Source organism: Salmo salar, chromosome ssa15 (genome assembly GCF_905237065.1).
Source record: "Salmo salar chromosome ssa15, Ssal_v3.1, whole genome shotgun sequence".
Lineage (NCBI taxonomy): Eukaryota > Metazoa > Chordata > Actinopteri > Salmoniformes > Salmonidae > Salmo > Salmo salar.
In genome coordinates this window covers 27,630,536-27,649,258 of record NC_059456.1, presented here as the reverse complement: position 1 = coordinate 27,649,258, position 18,723 = coordinate 27,630,536, and the positions used below count along the sequence as shown (strand labels likewise).

General features: G+C 43.7%; 1 protein-coding gene across 1 annotated transcript in view; it reads left to right on the top strand.

The window, feature by feature from the left end:
- Positions 1 to 18,723, top strand: part of LOC106571163 (glutamate receptor ionotropic, kainate 2) — a 171,613-nt gene that overhangs the window by 28,768 nt on the left and 124,122 nt on the right. The window lies entirely within an intron of this gene.

Here is an 18,723-nt window from a genome sequence, read left to right as displayed (position 1 = left end):
CTCCTTCTCTGTCTCTCATTTTGTCTCTGTCTGTCTGTCTGTCTGTCTGTCTGTCTGTCTGTCTGTCTGTCTGTCTGTCTGTCTGTCTGTCTGTCTGTCTGTCTGTCTGTCTGTCTGTCTGTCTGTCTGTCTGTCTGTCTGTATTTTATCTCTCTCTGTCTGTCTGTCTGTCTGTCTGTCTGTCTGTCTGTCTGTCTGTCTGTCTGTCTGTCTGTCTGTCTGTCTGTCTGTTTGTCTGTCTGTCTGTATTTTATCTCTGTCTGTCTGTCTGTCTGTCTGTCTGTCTGTCTGTCTGTCTGTCTGTCTGTCTGTCTGTCTCTCTGTCCTTCTTTCTCTTTGTCCTCTCATTCACAAATTAGATATTGTCTTTATCCATGCAGACGTTGGACTGAACCTTAATTGGAGAGGAACATACTGTATGTTACTCAAATTATCACAACACAAATCTCCCATTGCCCTACTCTAAAGACACATTTACATTTGACATTTTAGTCATTTAGAAGATGCTCTTATCCAGAGCAACTTACAGTGAAAATAACTATTTTAGACTGCATCACTAATCTCCATTAAAAACCTCCATTGGAACTGTAAGACCAGACTGTAGTCCTCCCCATCTCCAGACCAGACTGTAGTCCTCTCCATCTCCAGACCAGACTGTAGTCCTCTCCATCTCCAGACCAGACTGTAGTCCTCCCCATCTCCAGACCAGACTGTAGTCCTCTCCATCTCCAGACCAGACTGTAGTCCTCTCCATCTCAAGACCAGACTGTAGTCCTCTCCATCTCCAGACCAGACTGTAGTCCTCCCCATCTCCAGACCAGACTGTAGTCCTCTCCATCTCCAGACCAGACTGTAGTCCTCCCCATCTCCAGACCAGACTGTAGTCCTCCCTATCTCCAGACCAGACTGTAGTCCTCCCCATCTCCAGACCAGACTGTAGTCCTCTCCATCTCCAAACCAGACTGTAGTCCTCTCCATCTCCAGACCAGACTGTAGTCCTCTCCATCTCCAGACCAGACTGTAGTCCTCTCCATCTCCAGACCAGACTGTAGTCCTCCCCATCTCCAGACCAGACTGTAGTCCTCCCCATCTCCAGACCAGACTGTAGTCCTCTCCATCTCCAGACCAGACTGTAGTCCTCTCCATCTCCAGACCAGACTGTAGTCCTCTCCATCTCCAGACCAGACTGTAGTCCTCTCCATCTCCAGACCAGACTGTAGTCCTCTCCATCTCCAGACCAGACTGTAGTCCTCTCCATCTCCAGACCAGACTGTAGTCCTCTCCATCTCCAGACCAGACTGTAGTCCTCTCCATCTCCAGACCAGACTGTAGTCCTCTCCATCTCCAGACCAGACTGTAGTCCTCTCCATCTCCAGACCAGACTGTAGTCCTCTCCATCTCCAGACCAGACTGTAGTCCTCTCCATCTCCCGACCAGACTGTAGTCCTCTCCATCTCCAGACCAGACTGTAGTCCTCTCCATCTCCAGACCAGACTGTAGTCCTCTCCATCTCCAGACCAGACTGTAGTCCTCTCCATCTCCAGACCAGACTGTAGTCCTCTCCATCTCCAGACCAGACTGTAGTCCTCTCCATCTCCAGACCAGACTGTAGTCCTCTCCATCTCCAGACCAGACTGTAGTCCTCTCCATCTCCAGACTAGACTGTAGTCCTCCCCATCTCCAGACCAGACTGTAGTCCTCTCCATCTCCAGACCAGACTGTAGTCCTCTCCATCTCCAGACCAGACTGTAGTCCTCCCCATCTCCATTACCGTTCTCCTTATCTGATCATTATCATTACAGTGAAGATGGATTCTACACTACAGTCATCTCCTCTCCTCTCCTGTTCCTCTCTTCCGTCGCTGCTGGACGTTGATTCGACAGGAGCCCAGATGTGAACATTAAAAAAGCTTCCTCCCGAATCAATGCTTGACCTTTGGCTCCGACTCTGCGACAAGAGGGGAAGTCTAATTTTACAGTCGCTTTGTGTAATGTTACAATAGACCCGAGTATGATAATGGTCCATGTTGATGGGAGAATCAGAAGGAGAGAGCGATGTAGAGAGAGCGAGAGAGAGAGAGAACAGAATGAGTCCGAGGGAGGGAGATAGATACCCCTGCCATTCACACTGATCTAATTTTTCACAGATATTGTCGGGGGGTTTTTTTCTTCTGAAAATGTGAAATCTTCTGACACTGCGCAATTGCAAGGGACAAGCTTTGTGACACAGCACAATTGAATTGGAGTGGGGCACTGGGCAGGGTTGGCTATTATCTCCATTAGTCTTCCATCGAGTCCGTCATTCAAAAAGTGTCTTGGAATAAGAGTGCTGATCTTGGATCATATTTGGCCGTTTCTAGAGAAGATCCCTGCTTCATAGTGGACTACAGTGGAGACTAAGGAGGGAGATCAAATGGACAAAATGTTCTTATGTAGACTCATTTGGGTGACTGGTCTGTTACCTACACACACACACACACACACACACACACACACACACACACACACACACACACACACACACACACACACACACACACACACACAGACACACAGACACACAGACACACAGACACACACACACACACACCGACACACGCACACACTTTTTCTTCTGAACGCTGGACTCTGTGGCTATCCTAGCCTATGGCAAGTAATTAGCATCTCTCACACGCACTTAGGCTTGATTAAAACTCACTTTACAGTGAACAGCAGCGGCTAGGTCACCATCTGTCACCTGCTGATGCCACCATCAAATGAGACGCAGCCGTAAGGAGAACGAGAGAGAGACAGAGGGAGAGCAGAGAGAGGGAGGGGGTAAAGAGAGAGAGACATAGAGAGAGACACGAGAGAGAGCAGGAGAGAAAAGGAGAGTGGTGGAAGAGAGGCAAGGAGAAGAGGGAGAATGCGTAAAGAGAGAAAGACAAAAAAGAGCTATATGAGGGGGTGGAGGAGAAAAAGAGAGAGGAAGGGGAGAGGAGGGAGGGAGGGAGGGAGAAAAGAGAGAGTAAGGGGAAAGAAAGGAGGGAGGGAGGGAGGGAGGGAGGGAGGGAGGGAGGGAGGGAGGGAGGGAGGGAGGGAGGGAGGGAGAAAAAGAGAGAGTAAGGGGAAAGAAAGGAGGGAGGGAGGGAGGGAGGGAGGGAGGGAGGGAGGGAGGGAGGGAGGGAGGGAGGGAGGGAGGGAGGGAGGGAGGGAGGGAGGGAAGGGAGGGAGGGAGGGAGGGAGGGAGGGAGGGAGGGAGAAAAAGAGAGAGTAAGGGGAAAGAAAGGAGGGAGGGAGGGGAGGGGGAGGGAGGGGCAGAGTAGGGAAGAGAACAAGATGAAAGAGGGAGAGAGCATTCTCTTCAACAACTGGGTCTGCTTATTCAGAGTGCCCTGCAAATGTGACCCAAAGCAAAATACAGCATTATTTTATGAAAAAATACATTATGGCGATTTATGCTCATGAGAGAAGCCATGGTGGTTTAAGACATATCCATTGTAACTTATCACATGCAACTGTCACAGTCATGATGAATTACTGCATCCGCGGTGTGGGTGTGGGTGTGCGTGTGGGTGTGGGTGTGGGTGTGCGTGTGGGTGTGCGTGTGCTCGTGAAACTGCATCAGCTGTAGTTGCAGCATGATAATGTTGTGGAATATGTAAATATGTCCCATGGTATTCTGGGTCCTACAATACCTTGAACACCACAATAGGTACTGAGAGGTACTGGGTCCAGTGTGGCTACCATGTCACTGAGAGGTACTGGGTCCAGTGTGGCTACCATGTCACTGAGAGGTACTGGGTCCAGTGTGGCTACCATGTCACTGAGAGGTACTGGGTCCAGTGTGGCTACCATGTCACTGAGAGGTACTGGGTCCAGTGTGGCTACCATGTCACTGAGAGGTACTGGGTCCAGTGTGGCTACCATGCCACTGAGAGGTACTGGGTCCAGTGTGGCTACCATGCCACTGAGAGGTACTGGGTCCAGTGTGGCTACCATGTCACTGAGAGGTACTGGGTCCAGTGTGGCTACCATGTCACTGAGAGGTACTGGGTCCAGTGTGGCTACCATGTCACTGAGAGGTACTGGGTCCAGTGTGGCTACCATGTCACTGAGAGGTACTGGGTCCAGTGTGGCTACCATGTCACTGAGAGGTACTGGGTCCAGTGTGGCTACCATGCCACTGAGAGGTACTGGGTCCAGTGTGGCTACCATGTCACTGAGAGGTACTGGGTCCAGTGTGGCTACCATGTCACTGAGAGGTACTGGGTCCAGTGTGGCTACCATGTCACTGAGAGGTACTGGGTCCAGTGTGGCTACCATGTCACTGAGAGGTACTGGGTCCAGTGTGGCTACCATGCCACTGAGAGGTACTGGGTCCAGTGTGGCTACCATGTCACTGAGAGGTACTGGGTCCAGTGTGGCTACCATGTCACTGAGAGGTACTGGGTCCAGTGTGGCTACCATGCCACTGAGAGGTAAACTGTTTACCCTTCTTTGGGTTTGTGGGAAGCAGGTTTTAGATTCTTCAATTAGCCACAGCTTCCTTGGATTCTAATGTTACGAGCATTATTTAGTGTGTGTGTGTGTGTGTGTGTGTGTGTGTGTGTGTGTGTTGTTGGTGTACTCTTCCTTGCATAGTGGTGACTCAGCCCCAGGTATTTTTTCTACATTGCCAGGTGCCACTCCACTTTCGACAGGGATTGCCTGGACTGTTTCACTGGAATACAGCAAACCATCTAAGCTTGACTATATAAACACAATTCTCTTGCATGTACTTTTTTAAAGACCAATAGTCTAATACTTTTGTCTCCCGAGTGGCACATGGGTCCAAGTCACTGCATCGCAGTGGTAAAGGCGTCACTACAGACCCTGGTTTGATCCCGGGCTGTATCACTACCGGCCGTGATTGGGAGTTCCATAGGGTGACGCACAATTGGCCCAGCGACGTCCGGGTTTGGGGAGGGTTTGGCCGGGATAGGCCGTCACAGTAAATAAGAATTTGATTTTAACTGACATGCCTAGTTAAATAAAGGATAAATAAATACTTATAATAGTCTGACTTGTATATAGTACTTAAAAGAGTCTGATTGATATACTTATTATAGTCTGACTTATATCAGTATAATAGTCTGACTTATATAGTACATATAATAGTTTGACTTTTATACAATACTTATAACAGTCTGACTTATATACTTATAATAGTCTTACTTATATACTTATAACAGTCTGACTTATATACTTATAATAGTCTGACTTATATACTTATAATTTACTAACTTCTATGCCTATAATAGTCTGGCTTGTATACTTATAATAGTCTGACTTATATACTTATAATTTACTAACTTCTATGCCTATAATAGTCTGGCTTGTATACTTATAATAGTCTGACTAATATGCTTATAGTAGTCTGACTTATACATTTATAATAGTCTGAATTATACACTTATAATAGTCTGGCTTTGTCACGGGTGTCGTAGGGTAGAGATCAAGACACAGCGGGAAAATGTACACTCATCTTCTTTTTATTGGTGAAGAAGGAAAACACATAAACGTATACAAAACAAAATGAACTTGACAGTCTTGTCAGGAAAACAGCTAAACAAGAACAATCTCCCACAAACACCCATGAAAAACACATACCTATTTATAGGACCTTCAATCAGAGGCAACAATAACCAGCTGCCTCCAATTGAAGGTCCAACCCCAATTAACTAAACATAGAACTACAAAAGACTAGATAGAACATAGATATATACTAACATAGAACAATGACTAACAAACCCCGGACTAATAAATCAAATACCCCTCTATATAAACACATACACAAAACACACCCTGAACCACATAAATCAAACACCCTCTGCCACGTCCTGACCAAACTACAATAACAAATAACCCCTATACTGGTCAGGACGTGACAGGCTTATATACTTGTAATAGTCTGACTTACATATATAAAATAGTCTGACTTATATACTTATAATAGTCTGACTTGTGTATTTATAATAGTCTGACTTTTGACTTATAATAGCCTGACTTATATACACGTATAATAGTCTGACTTATATACTTATAATAGTCTGACTTTATTCTCATAATAGTCTGACTTAGAAACGTATAATAGTCTGACTTATACACATATAATAGTCTGACTTTTATACTTATAATAGTCTGACTAATATGCTTATAATTGTCTGACATATATATTATAATAGTCTGACTTATATACAAATATAATAGTCTTACTTATATACTTATAATAGTCTGACTTATACATTTATAATAGTCTGACTTGTACATTTACAATAGTCTAATTTCTATGATTATAATAGTCTGACTTATATACTTATAATAGTCTGACTTAAATCACGTATAATAGTCTGACTTATATACTTATAATAGTCTGACTTATACATTTACAATAGTCTGACTTGTACATTTACAATAGTCTAACTTCTATGATTATAATAGTCTGACTTATATACTTATAATAGTCTGACTTAAATCACGTATAATAGTCTGACTTATATACTTATAATAGTCTGACTTATATACTTATAATAGTCTGACTTATATACTTATAATAGTCCAACTTATATACTTATAATAGTCTGACTTATATACTTATAATAGTCTGACTTAAATCACGTATAATAGTCTGACTTATATACTTATAATAGTCTGACTTATATACTTATAATAGTCCGACTTATATACTTATAATAGTCTGACTTATATACTGATAATAGTCTGACTTATGTACACGTATAACAGTCTGACTTATGTACTGATAATAGTCTGACTTATATACATTTATAATAGTTTGACTTATAAACTTATAATAGTCTAACTTCTATGCTTATAATGGAGTGACTTGATTTCAGTGCCTGCATACTTTACCTTAAACATGATCACACAGCAGGCTTTGTTCATAACCAACAGGGAAGGTGGTAAAATCCAACTGGTAATTACTAGAAGGAAACTCATCTATCATCCCTGAGCGATGACTTTTACCACATATTGACCTCTTACGTCACCTACTAAGGAAATTACCTCAATAACAGCCTTTTCAGCAGTTAAATGCTACAACAAAACATTATTTATTGAACGCAATCTATTAATATGTTTTTTAACACAATCATTTGTTTGCTCGCATGATAGCTGTACTTTCAGTTTATGGTTGATGCAGCTTTTTTTCCATTAGCCAATTGGCGTTTCTCAACGAGGACAAAGCATATGAATGCAACTCATATTTACTACTTCACAAATGGCAATTTCCACCTTCCCACTTCGTCATGAACACAGCATTTCTCATGAGCAGTTAAGTTATGGTCATGTTACCAGCGGTTCTCTGAGGACATACTTAGAGCAGGGGTTCTCAAACCCTTCTTCGGGGACCCCAGCGTTTCCATGTATTTTAAATATTCCACAGCTAGTACACCTGATTCAACTTGTCAAATAATCATCAAACTCTTTACTAGGTGAGTCAGGTGAGTTAGTTCAGGGTTACCACAAAATGATGAACATCCGAGGAGAGGTTTGAGAGCCACTGACTTAGCAGGTTAGAACGTGCCCTTGGCTCAGTGCATCAATAACACCCCTAGAGGGTTAGGACGGGCCCTTGGCTCAGTGCATCAATAACACCCCTAGAGGGTTAGGACGGGCCCTTGGCTCAGTGCATCAATAACACCCCTAGAGGGTTAGGACGGGCCCTTGGCTCAGTGCATCAATAACACCCCTAGAGGGTTAGGACGGGCCCTTGGCTCAGTGCATCAATAACACCCCTGGAGGGTTAGGACGGGCCCTTGGCTCAGTGCATCAATAACACCCCTAAATGGTTAGGACGGGCCCTTGGCTCAGTGCATCAATAACACCCCTGGAGGGTTAGGACGGGCCCTTGGCTCAGTGCATCAATAACACCCCTAGAGGGTTAGGACGGGCCCTTGGCTCAATGCATCAATACCACCCCTGGAGGGTTAGGACGGGCCCTTGGCTCAGTGCATCAATAACACCCCTAGATGGTTAGGACGGGCCCTTGGCTCAGTGCATCATGAACACCCTTAGAGGGTTAGGACGGGCCCTTGGCTCAGTGCATCAATAACACCCCTAGAGGGTTAGGATGGGCCCTTGGCTCAGTGCATCAATAACACCCCTAGATGGTTAGGACGGGCCCTTGGCTCAGTGCATCAATAACACCCCTAGAGGGTTAGGACGGGCCCTTGGCTCAGTGCATCATGAACACCCTTAGAGGGTTAGGACGGGCCCTTGGCTCAGTGCATCAATAACACCCCTAGATGGTTAGGATGGGCCCTTGGCTCAGTGCATCAATAACACCCCTAGAGGGTTAGGATGGGCCCTTGGCTCAGTGCATCATGAACACCCTTAGAGGGTTAGGACGGGCCCTTGGCTCAGTGCATCAATAACACCCCTAGATGGTTAGGATGGGCCCTTGGCTCAGTGCATCACGAACACCCTTAGAGGGTTAGGACGGGCCCTTGGCTCAGTGCATCAATAACACCCCTAGAGGGTTAGGACGGGCCCTTGGCTCAGTGCATCATGAACACCCTTAGAGGGTTAGGACGGGCCCTTGGCTTTCTCATCACAAGAAGGTCAAGTCACCACTAGGGGGCGTAGAATAATGACCGCGGGCACAGTCGCGAGACGGTGCATCATGCATCATGTTCCGTTGGTCGCCAAAAGTGTCAGGGAGTGCTCCCATCGGGAATTTATGGGATATTTCCGGATTGTTTCCATCAACGACAGCCATTCCTCACTCGTAACGGCTCGTCAGTTCAAGGGAGAAGGGAAAAGGTAGGAGCTTGCGAATGTTTGGAGCTACAGCTGAATGACTGGGTGGACCTGTGCCACCTGCCTACCAACGTCTGGTGAAGGGGTTGCTCCACTGTTGCCATGGCGCCCATCATACCGCGGTCTCGCAGCTGCACCAGTTCCCCATTAGTCTCTGAGACAGACCATCCATCCATGCCGCTTGGAATGACCTTCCTTCAGCCAATGAGCTTCGGAGACTCCCAAACGGCTGATATCACCTCGCCATGGTCGTAGAAATAGAGGCAATCGCCATGGCAACCTCTGACCGCCATCTCTCCCATCCTCCTCCCCGCAACACAAGTTCATCCTTGAGTGGATTCAACTGTGTTATCTTTCATACAAGAGTAATTAACCATTCACTTATGTTGCAGCTACTCAGTCTATATTAGTCTATAATCCTAACAAAAATGTATAACTTTTCATGTTCATAACTGTGCACTCTCCTCAAACAATAGTATGGTATTCTTTCACTGTAATAGCTACTGTAAATTGGACAGTAGAGTTAGATTAACAAGAATTTAGCTTTTTTCCAATATCAGATATGTCTATGTCCTGGGAAATGTTCTTGTTACTTACATCCTCATGCTAATCGCATTAGCGTAAGTTAGCTCAACCATCCCACAGGGGACCCACCGATCCTGAAGTTAAGAGGATAGAATCTATGATTCCTCCACCAAGATCAATGCGTTGTTCAGTTTTCATGCTCATTAAAGACAACTTGTGGGTCTGAAACAGAAGAACATTTTTCTATTACTTTTTTTCCACTTCAGTTAGTATTTCACACCAGGTTTTTCTTTGCCGTTTGAATCATACACCATTGCATGAAAGATTTATATGCACTTGAATAGATATGGCTCCTGTTCTAGGAACTTCCTGGATTAGAAATGGTGTTCTATCAAATTCCTTTCATGGAAGGTAGATTCCTTAAAGCGGAAAACAGCTGTTGAAACAATAACAAAGCGTAAAACCTGAGGTGTGGGGCTGGAGAAATGTAACCACTCGCAGATTAATAGACCGAGGTATGGATGCAAAGACTGACCATCCATGATATACAAATGATATCTTTAAACATAATTAAAGGCTGTACAGTGTTTGTTTACATTTAGTTTGTTTGCAAACATGGAGTAAAACAAGCTTATATTTTGGGTTCTGATGGGGTATGACAGTTGAACTAAATTCATGATGCATTTATAAGTTATATTCTTCAACTCTATTGCAGATTACTCCTTTAAAGAAATGAAATCCATAACCAAAAGAATGATAATGCTAAGTCCATGGTGCATCCTTAGTAACATGAGAGAGGAGTGTGTCTGAAGACTATCCTTCTGTGCTGTGCTTTAATTTTCACCAACACACACACAGACATACGGATGCATACGCTCACACACACACGCTCACACACAGACATACGGATGCATACGCTCACACACACACGCTCACACACAGACATATGGATGCAGACGCTCACACACACACGCTCACACACACACGCTCACACATACACGCTCACACACAAGCGCTCACACACACACAGACATACAAATGCATACGCTCACACACACACACGCTCACACACACAAGCTCACACACACACGCTCACACACAGACATACGGATGCATACGCTCACACACACACGCTCACACACACACGCTCACACACACACCCTCACACACAAGCGCTCACACACACACAGACATACGGATGCATACGCTCACACACACACGCTCACACACACACGCTCACACACACACCCTCACACACAAGCGCTCACACACAAACAGACATACGAATGCATACGCTCACACACACGCTCACACACACACGCTCACACACACACCCTCACACACAAGCGCTCACACACAAACAGACATATGAATGCATACGCTCACACACACACACGCTCACACACACACCCTCACACACACACGCTCACACACAGACACACACACACACAGACACACACAGACACAGACACGCGGATGCATACGCTCACACACACATGCTCACACACACACACGCTCACAAACACCCAGACACACAAGTTAACTCTTACACAGAGACACAGATTATCTCAGCTGTAAATCAGCCGCCTGCCATCGAACAGAAAAACCCCTGATGGAGGGATTAAGGGAGTGAGGGTTCCACTTGTTCACCCCTCGACCCGGCTTCTGATCCTGCTCTGTATCATACAGTTTTTAACAATCACTTTGGCTCTAATTTCACATTTTTCAAAACTCGAGACACAAAACTCTAAACGGTCATCACTTGTAACACAGGCTGTCCAATGTTCAAAACATTGCATTGTGCATTCATATCTTTAAAGAAACCTTGCACTTGCAGAAATATTGGTTCACGGTTGGTGGCATCATCATGTTGTGGGGGTGCTTTGCTGCAGGAGAGACTGGTGCATTTCACAAAATAGATGGCATCATGAGGGAGGAAAATTATGTGGATATGTTGAAACAACATCTCAAGACATATTCTCCTTTCCTTAACCCGATTGAGGAATTTTTCTCCACATGGAGGTGGAAGGTATATGATAGGCGCCCTCACGAACAAGCCACCCTTCTCCAGGCCATGGATGACGCATGCAATGACATCACGGCAGACCAGTGTCAGGCCTGGATTCGCCCGAAGATTCTTCCCAAGATGTTTGGCTAATGAAATCATCCATTGTGATGTGGATGAGAACCTGTGGCCTAATCCACAAGACAGGGTTGATGGAAATATAGAAGTACAGTAATCAATCTTTTGTTTTGCTTTTTACAGTAAGCCAGGTGAGGAACACTGCAGTTGACCTTTAAATGTTTTTAATTTTTTTTAGCTAATTATTTTAGCTTTGATTCAAAGAAATCTATGTTGTGATTTTATTGTACAGTGAGGGGAAAAAAGTATTTGATCCCCTGCTGATTTTGTACGTTTGCCCACTGACAAAGAAATGATCAGTCTATAATTTTAATGGTAGGTTTATTTGAACAGTGAGAGACAGAATAACAACAAAAAAATCCAGAAAAACGCATGTCAAAAATGTTATAAATTGATTTGCACAACAGCAAAGGACCTTGTGAAGATGCTGGAGGAAACAGGTACAAAAGTATCTATATCCACAGTAATATGAGTCCTATATCGACATAACCTGAAAGGCCGCTCATCAACAAGGAAGAAGCCACTGCTCCAAAACTGCCATAAAAAAAGCCAGACTATGGTTTGCAATTGCACATAGGGACAAAGACCGTATTTTTCAGAGAAATGTCCTTTGGTCTGATGAAACAAAAATAGAACTCTTTGGCCATAATGACCATCATTATGCTTGGAGGAAAATGGGGGAGGCTTGCAAGCTGAACTATAGTTGAACCCTCTATTTATAACTAATGGAACTATAGTTGTAAGGTTCTGCTTTTCTTTTCTTAGTCAACATTGTGTTCTGTTTCTTTGTGTTCTTGAACGTAGCCTTGTTTCTTTGTGTTCTTGAACGTAGCCCTGTCTTTCATTTTTGTTCATTGATTTCACCTGTGTTCGTTTCTCACCTGGTCTCATCAGCTCCCTATCTAGTTCACTTCTTTCTGTTTGTATGGTTGTGAGGTATTGTTTGTTTTTGACTGTCTACGTGTGTTTGACCATTGCCTGCCTGTGACCACGATTCCTGCCTTCTGCGAAGGCTTAATAAACATCTGCCGTGCCCTGCACGTGATTCTACACCTTTTTCTCCCTGAGTATTCATAACAATAGTTTAGCCCTATATATATATATGGCTAAACTACACTGCTCAAAAAAATAAAGGGAACACTTAAACAACACAATGTAACTCCAAGTCAATCACACTTCTGTGAAATCAAACTGTCCACTTAGGAAGCAACACTGATTGACAATACATTTCACATGCTGTTGTGCAAATGGAATAGACAACAGGTGGAAATTATAGGCAATTAGCAAGACACCCCCAATAAAGGAGTGGTTCTGCAGGTGGTGAACACAGACCACTTCTCAGTTCCTATGCTTCCTGGCTGATGTTTTGGTCACTTTTGAATGCTGGCGGTGCTTTCACTCTAGTGGTAGCATGAGACAGTCTACAACCCACACAAGTGGCTCAGGTAGTGCAGCTCATCCAGGATGGCACATCAATGCGAGCTGTGGCAAGAAGGTTTGCTGTGTCTGTCAACGTAGTGTCCAGAGCATGGAGGCACTACCAGGAGACAGGCCAGTACATCAGGAGACGTGGAGGAGGCCGTAGGAGGGCAACAACCCAGCAGCAGGACCGCTACCTCCGCCTTTGTGCAAGGAGGAGCAGGAGGAGCACTGCCAGAGCCCTGCAAAATGACCTCCAGCAGCCCACAAATGTGCATGTGTCTGCTCAAACGGTCAGAAACAGACTCCATGAGGGTGGTATGAGGGCCCGACGTCCACAGGTGGGGGTTGTGCTTACAGCCCAACACCGTGCAGGACGTTTGGCATTTGCCAGAGAACACCAAGATTGGCAAATTCGACACTGGCGCCCTGTGCTCTTCACAGATGAAAGCAGGTTCACACTGAGCACGTGACAGACATGACAGAGTCTGGAGATGCCGTGGAGAACGTTCTGCTGCCTGCAACATCCTCCAGCATGACCGGTTTGGCGGTGGGTCAGTCATGGTGTGGGGTGGCATTTCTTTGGGGGGCCGCACAGCCCTCCATGTGCTCGCCAGAGGTAGCCTGACTGCCATTAGGTACCGAGATGAGATCCTCAGACCCCTTGTGAGACCATATGCTGGTGCGGTTGGCCCTGGGTTCCTCCTAATGCAAGACAATGCTAGACCTCATGTGGCTGGAGTGTGTCAGCAGTTCCTGCAAGAGGAAGGCATGGATGCTATGGACTGGCCCGCCCGTTCCCCAGACCTGAATCCAATTGAGCACATCTGGGACATCATGTCTCGCTCCATCCACCAACGCCACGTTGCACCACAGACTGTCCAGGAGTTGGCAGATGCTTTAGTCCAGGTCTGGGAGGAGATCCCTCAGGAGACCATCCGCCAACTCATCAGGAGCATGCCCAGGCGTTGTAGGGAGGTCATACAGGCACGTGGAGGCCACACACACTACTGAGCCTCATTTTGACTTGTTTTAAGGACATTACATCAAAGTTGGATCAACCTGTAGTGTGGTTTTCCACTTTAATTTTGAGTGTGACTCCAAATCCAGACCTCCATGGGTTGATAAATTGGATTTCCATTGATTATTTTTATGTGATTTATTTGTCAGCACATTCAACTATGTAAAGAATAAAGTATTTAATAAGATTATTTAATTCATTCAGATCTAGGATGTGTTATTTTAGTGTTCCCTTTATTTTTTTGAGCAATATATATATATATATATAGGGCTAAACTATTGTTATGAATACTCAGGGAGAAAAAGGTGTAGAATCACTTGCAGAGCGCGGCAGATGTTTATATACATAAAACCAGTGGAACTGTAGTTTGCCCCTCGATATATGTATATATATATATAACTAGTGGAACTATAGTTTACCCCTCTATTTATAACCAGAGGAACTATAGTTTACCCCTCTATATATAACCAGAGGAACTATAGTTTACCCCTCTATATATAACCAGAGGATCTATACTTTACCCCTCTATATATAACTAGTGGAACTATAGTTTACCCCTCTATATATAACCAGAGGAACTATAGTTTACCCCTCTATATATAACCAGAGGAACTATACTTTACCCCTCTATATATAACCAGAGGAACTATAGTTTACCCCTCTATATATATCTAGAGTAGCTATAGTTTACCCCTCTATATATAACTAGTGGAACTATAGTTTACCCCTCTATATATAACCAGAGGAACTATAGTTTACCCCTCTATATATAACCAGAGGAACTATAGATTACCCCTCTATATATAACCAGAGGAACTATAGTTTACCCCTCTATATATAACCAGAGGACCTATAGTTTACCTCTCTATATATAACCAGAGGAACTATAGTTTACCCCTCTATATATAACCAGAGGAACTATAGTTTACCCCTCTATATATATCTAGAGTAGCTATAGTTTACCCCTCTATATATAACTAGAGGAACTATAGTTTACCCCTCTATATATAACCAGATGAACTATAGATTACTCCTCTATATATAACCAGAGGAACTATAGTTTACCCCTTTATATATAACCAGAGGAACTATAGTGTACCTCTCTATATATAACCAGAGGAACTATAGTTTACCCCTCGATATATAACCAGAGGAACTATAGTTTACCCCTCTATATATAACCAGAGGAACTATAGTTTACCCCTCTATATATATCTAGAGTAGCTATAGTTTACCCCTCTATATATAACTAGAGGAACTATAGTTTACCCCTCGATATATAACCAGAGGAACTATAGTTTACCCCTCTATATATAACCAGAGAACTATAGATTACCCCTCTATATATAACCAGAGGAACTATAGTTTACCCCTCTATATATAACCAGAGGACCTATAGTTTACCTCTCTATATATAACCAGAGGAACTATAGTTTACCCCTCTATATATAACCAGAGGAACTATAGTTTACCCCTCTATATATATCTAGAGTAGCTATAGTTTACCCCTCTATATATAACTAGAGGAACTATAGTTTACCCCTCTATATATAACCAGAGGAACTATAGATTACTCCTCTATATATAACCAGAGGAACTATAGTTTACCCCTTTATATATAACCAGAGGAACTATAGTGTACCTCTCTATATATAACCAGAGGAACTATAGTTTACCCCTCGATATATAATCAGAGGAACTATAGTTTACCCCTCTATATATAACCAGAGGAACTATAGTTTACCCCTCTATATATATCTAGAGTAGCTATAGTTTACCCCTCTATATATAACTAGAGGAACTATAGTTTACCCCTCGATATATAACCAGAGGAATTATTGTTTACCCCTCTATATATAACCAGAGGAACTATAGTGTACCCCTCTATATATAACCAGAGGAAATATAGTGTACCCCTCTATATATAACCAGAGGAAATATAGTGTACCCCTCTATATATAACCAGAGGAACTATAGTGTACCCCTCTATATATAACCAGAGGAACTATAGTACAGCACAGGCAGCACTAATTTTGTGACTTACTGAGCAGGTCAACTCCATTTAAAGAAGCATGGTACGGTATGGTGTTGTAACTCTACATAAGTGCAGGACTTTTTTCTTGTCAGCTACTGTAGCTTCCAGAGATCACCTCTCTCAGTGGTCCTTCAGCATGCTGTCTGATGTGTAGGTTTAGCACCTCTCTCAGTGTTCCTACAGCATGCTGTCTGATGTATAGGTTTAGCACCTCTCTCAGTGGTCCTTCAGCATGCTGTCTGATGTGTAGGTTTAGCACCTCTCTCAGTGGTCCTACAGCATGCTGTCTGATGTGTAGGTTTAGCACCTCTCTCAGTGTTCCTACAGCATGCTGTCTGATGTATAGGTTTAGCACCTCTCTCAGTGGTCCTACAGCATGCTGTCTGATGTGTAGGTTTAGCACCTCTCTCAGTGTTCCTACAGCATGCTATCTGATGTATAGGTTTAACACCTCTCTCAGTGGTCCTACAGCATGCTGTCTGATGTATAGGTTTAGCACCTCTCTCAGTGTTCCTACAGCATGCTGTCTGATGTGTATGTTAACATTACTTTCTAAATGAGGCATGCATATTGTGATGTTCAATCAACAGAATATGGTGATGCCTCTAGCTGGTTGAGTCTTCTTCTCTCAGTCCCTGCTTTCACCCCTGCCAGTACATGGAGGTCTTCTCTCGCTCTCTCGCTGTTTCTTTTCTTCACTCTTACTTAAAACAAAAAATCTTCCTATATGCATAGGGTCTGGAAGAGGGGGGCTCATCCTCTATCCTTTTGTGTCTTCTTTTCACTACCTCGCTCCCTCCCTTCATGCTACAATTGAATCAATAAACAGACTTTAATGCTCAGTGAAACTCTTTGAGCTTGGATCACGTCAAACTCTTAGCTCGCCCATGGAATGAAGCTATAGGGAAGCAACTCTGGACTCTTGAACTCTGGGTTAACTCCTCTGGAAATATTGATTTGAGTTTCTTTCATTCTCCCGCTCTAGTCATTGAGTGGTAAGTCTCTGGTCTTTTGGGTGGTGGAGAGCAGATCTAGCCAGGTTTAGTCAAAGTCCATGCTCAGTGCTATGCCCGTTTTTTGGAATGGTGAACTTTGAAACAAGTCTTTGCTTGATGGTAGTGTTGTTTAATACCTACATGGCATTTGGAGCATTAGGAGGTCTATGAGCATTCGTTGGGGTATTTGGATGTTTAACTACTACATAATAACCTGATCTGTCATCGTTAAGGTAGTTTCACTACGATATAGCAGATGTTATGTTGTTGTCAAGTCATGTCATGATTCTGAACAGCATGAGAGCGGAGCACCTGGAGAGCACTTTCCAATCAAATTGTAAATCATTCAAAAATGTTAAGGGGTTTCGATCACTGCTGAGAGAGACCTGGGATCGCCATGGTAACTGCACTTCACTGAGAGGTCTGGACGGTGTGGGTGGAAGCATCGTTCCTTGGGTTATTTGAAGTGGTACTAAGACTGTTAACAGTCCACAGACTACACTGAACCTCCTTGATTAGGAGTTTGTACTGTAAGCTGTGGCAAGGCTAAGGTGTTCCGTGTTGTCTGGCTACTAGGACTAGTGTCTATGAATCTTTTTGATACAGGAACCTTGAAGGACGATTTCAATTAAACCTAGAATTTCTCTGGTCTGGGGTGGTCTAATGGTTATCTCCATTGTTTCTATGCCCTGGGGTTGTCTAATGGTTCGCTCCATTGTTTCTGTGGCCTGGATAGCCTTGTGGTTTGCTCCATTGTCTCCTGAGCAAATGTATGGCGGCGTTAGAATGGGTTTAAATCTGACACACACCATTCTAACACCCTCTCTCCAACTCACTTTCCTGTCTCTTCTCTGTCTCTCGCCAATAAAATAAAATACAAAAGGAGTGGAAAAACCCTCAACTAATATAAAGAAGAAATTCAGAACTGAGTACATTGAGTATGTAACTAGAACTCCCGGTGACCAGAAACTGCCTCTGGGAAGTTTTAAGTTTTAAAGTCGATGAACCACTTTAAAGTAAAGGGTCTGACTCAGCACTACTGGTCTGGAGGATCTCAAGTTCTCATTGGGTCCCTCAATTAGTCGGTCTGTGTAAACAGCTGCTCGGCTAGCTCTGCTGAATTCACCTGGCTTTCCTCTCTCTCTCTCTCTCTCTCTCTTTCTCTCTCTCTCTCTCTCTCTGTCTCACACACACTCTCTCTTTCTACCCCTTAATTTCAGCATTGTTTGGACATCAAGGTACAGCACAGTACAGTATAGCCAAGCACAGAACAGTACAGTATAGCCAAGCACAGAACAGTACAGTACAGTATAGTATAGTTAAGCACAGTAGAGTTCAGTACAGTACACAGAGCACACTAGAGTTGAGTACACTATAATGTACTGTATTGTACTGTACTGAACTATACTTTTCTTTACTTTACTCTACTGTGCTTTATTGTGCTGTGCTGTACTCTACTGTACTGGGCTGTCTAAACTTTTGAACCCAACTGTGGTTTGGGACTACTATGACATACTATTGTAGTCAATTCAATTGCAGAAAATCTGTTGCTGATTTTTCAATTTGATAAAAATCTCTATAACAAATTGATAGGTCTACCTTTACTTGTTACTTCTGTGAACTTTCATTATCCCCCCTCCTCGTGAGGGAGAGAAATTAGAAAATCTTTCCAAGATATGTTGGTTTTTGGTAAGAGAATTTGAAGGCACAATGCAATGTTACTTAAACTTACAGAAGGAAGAAAAATGCATCCAAAACAAAATATTAATGTTGATATTAGCTGGCAG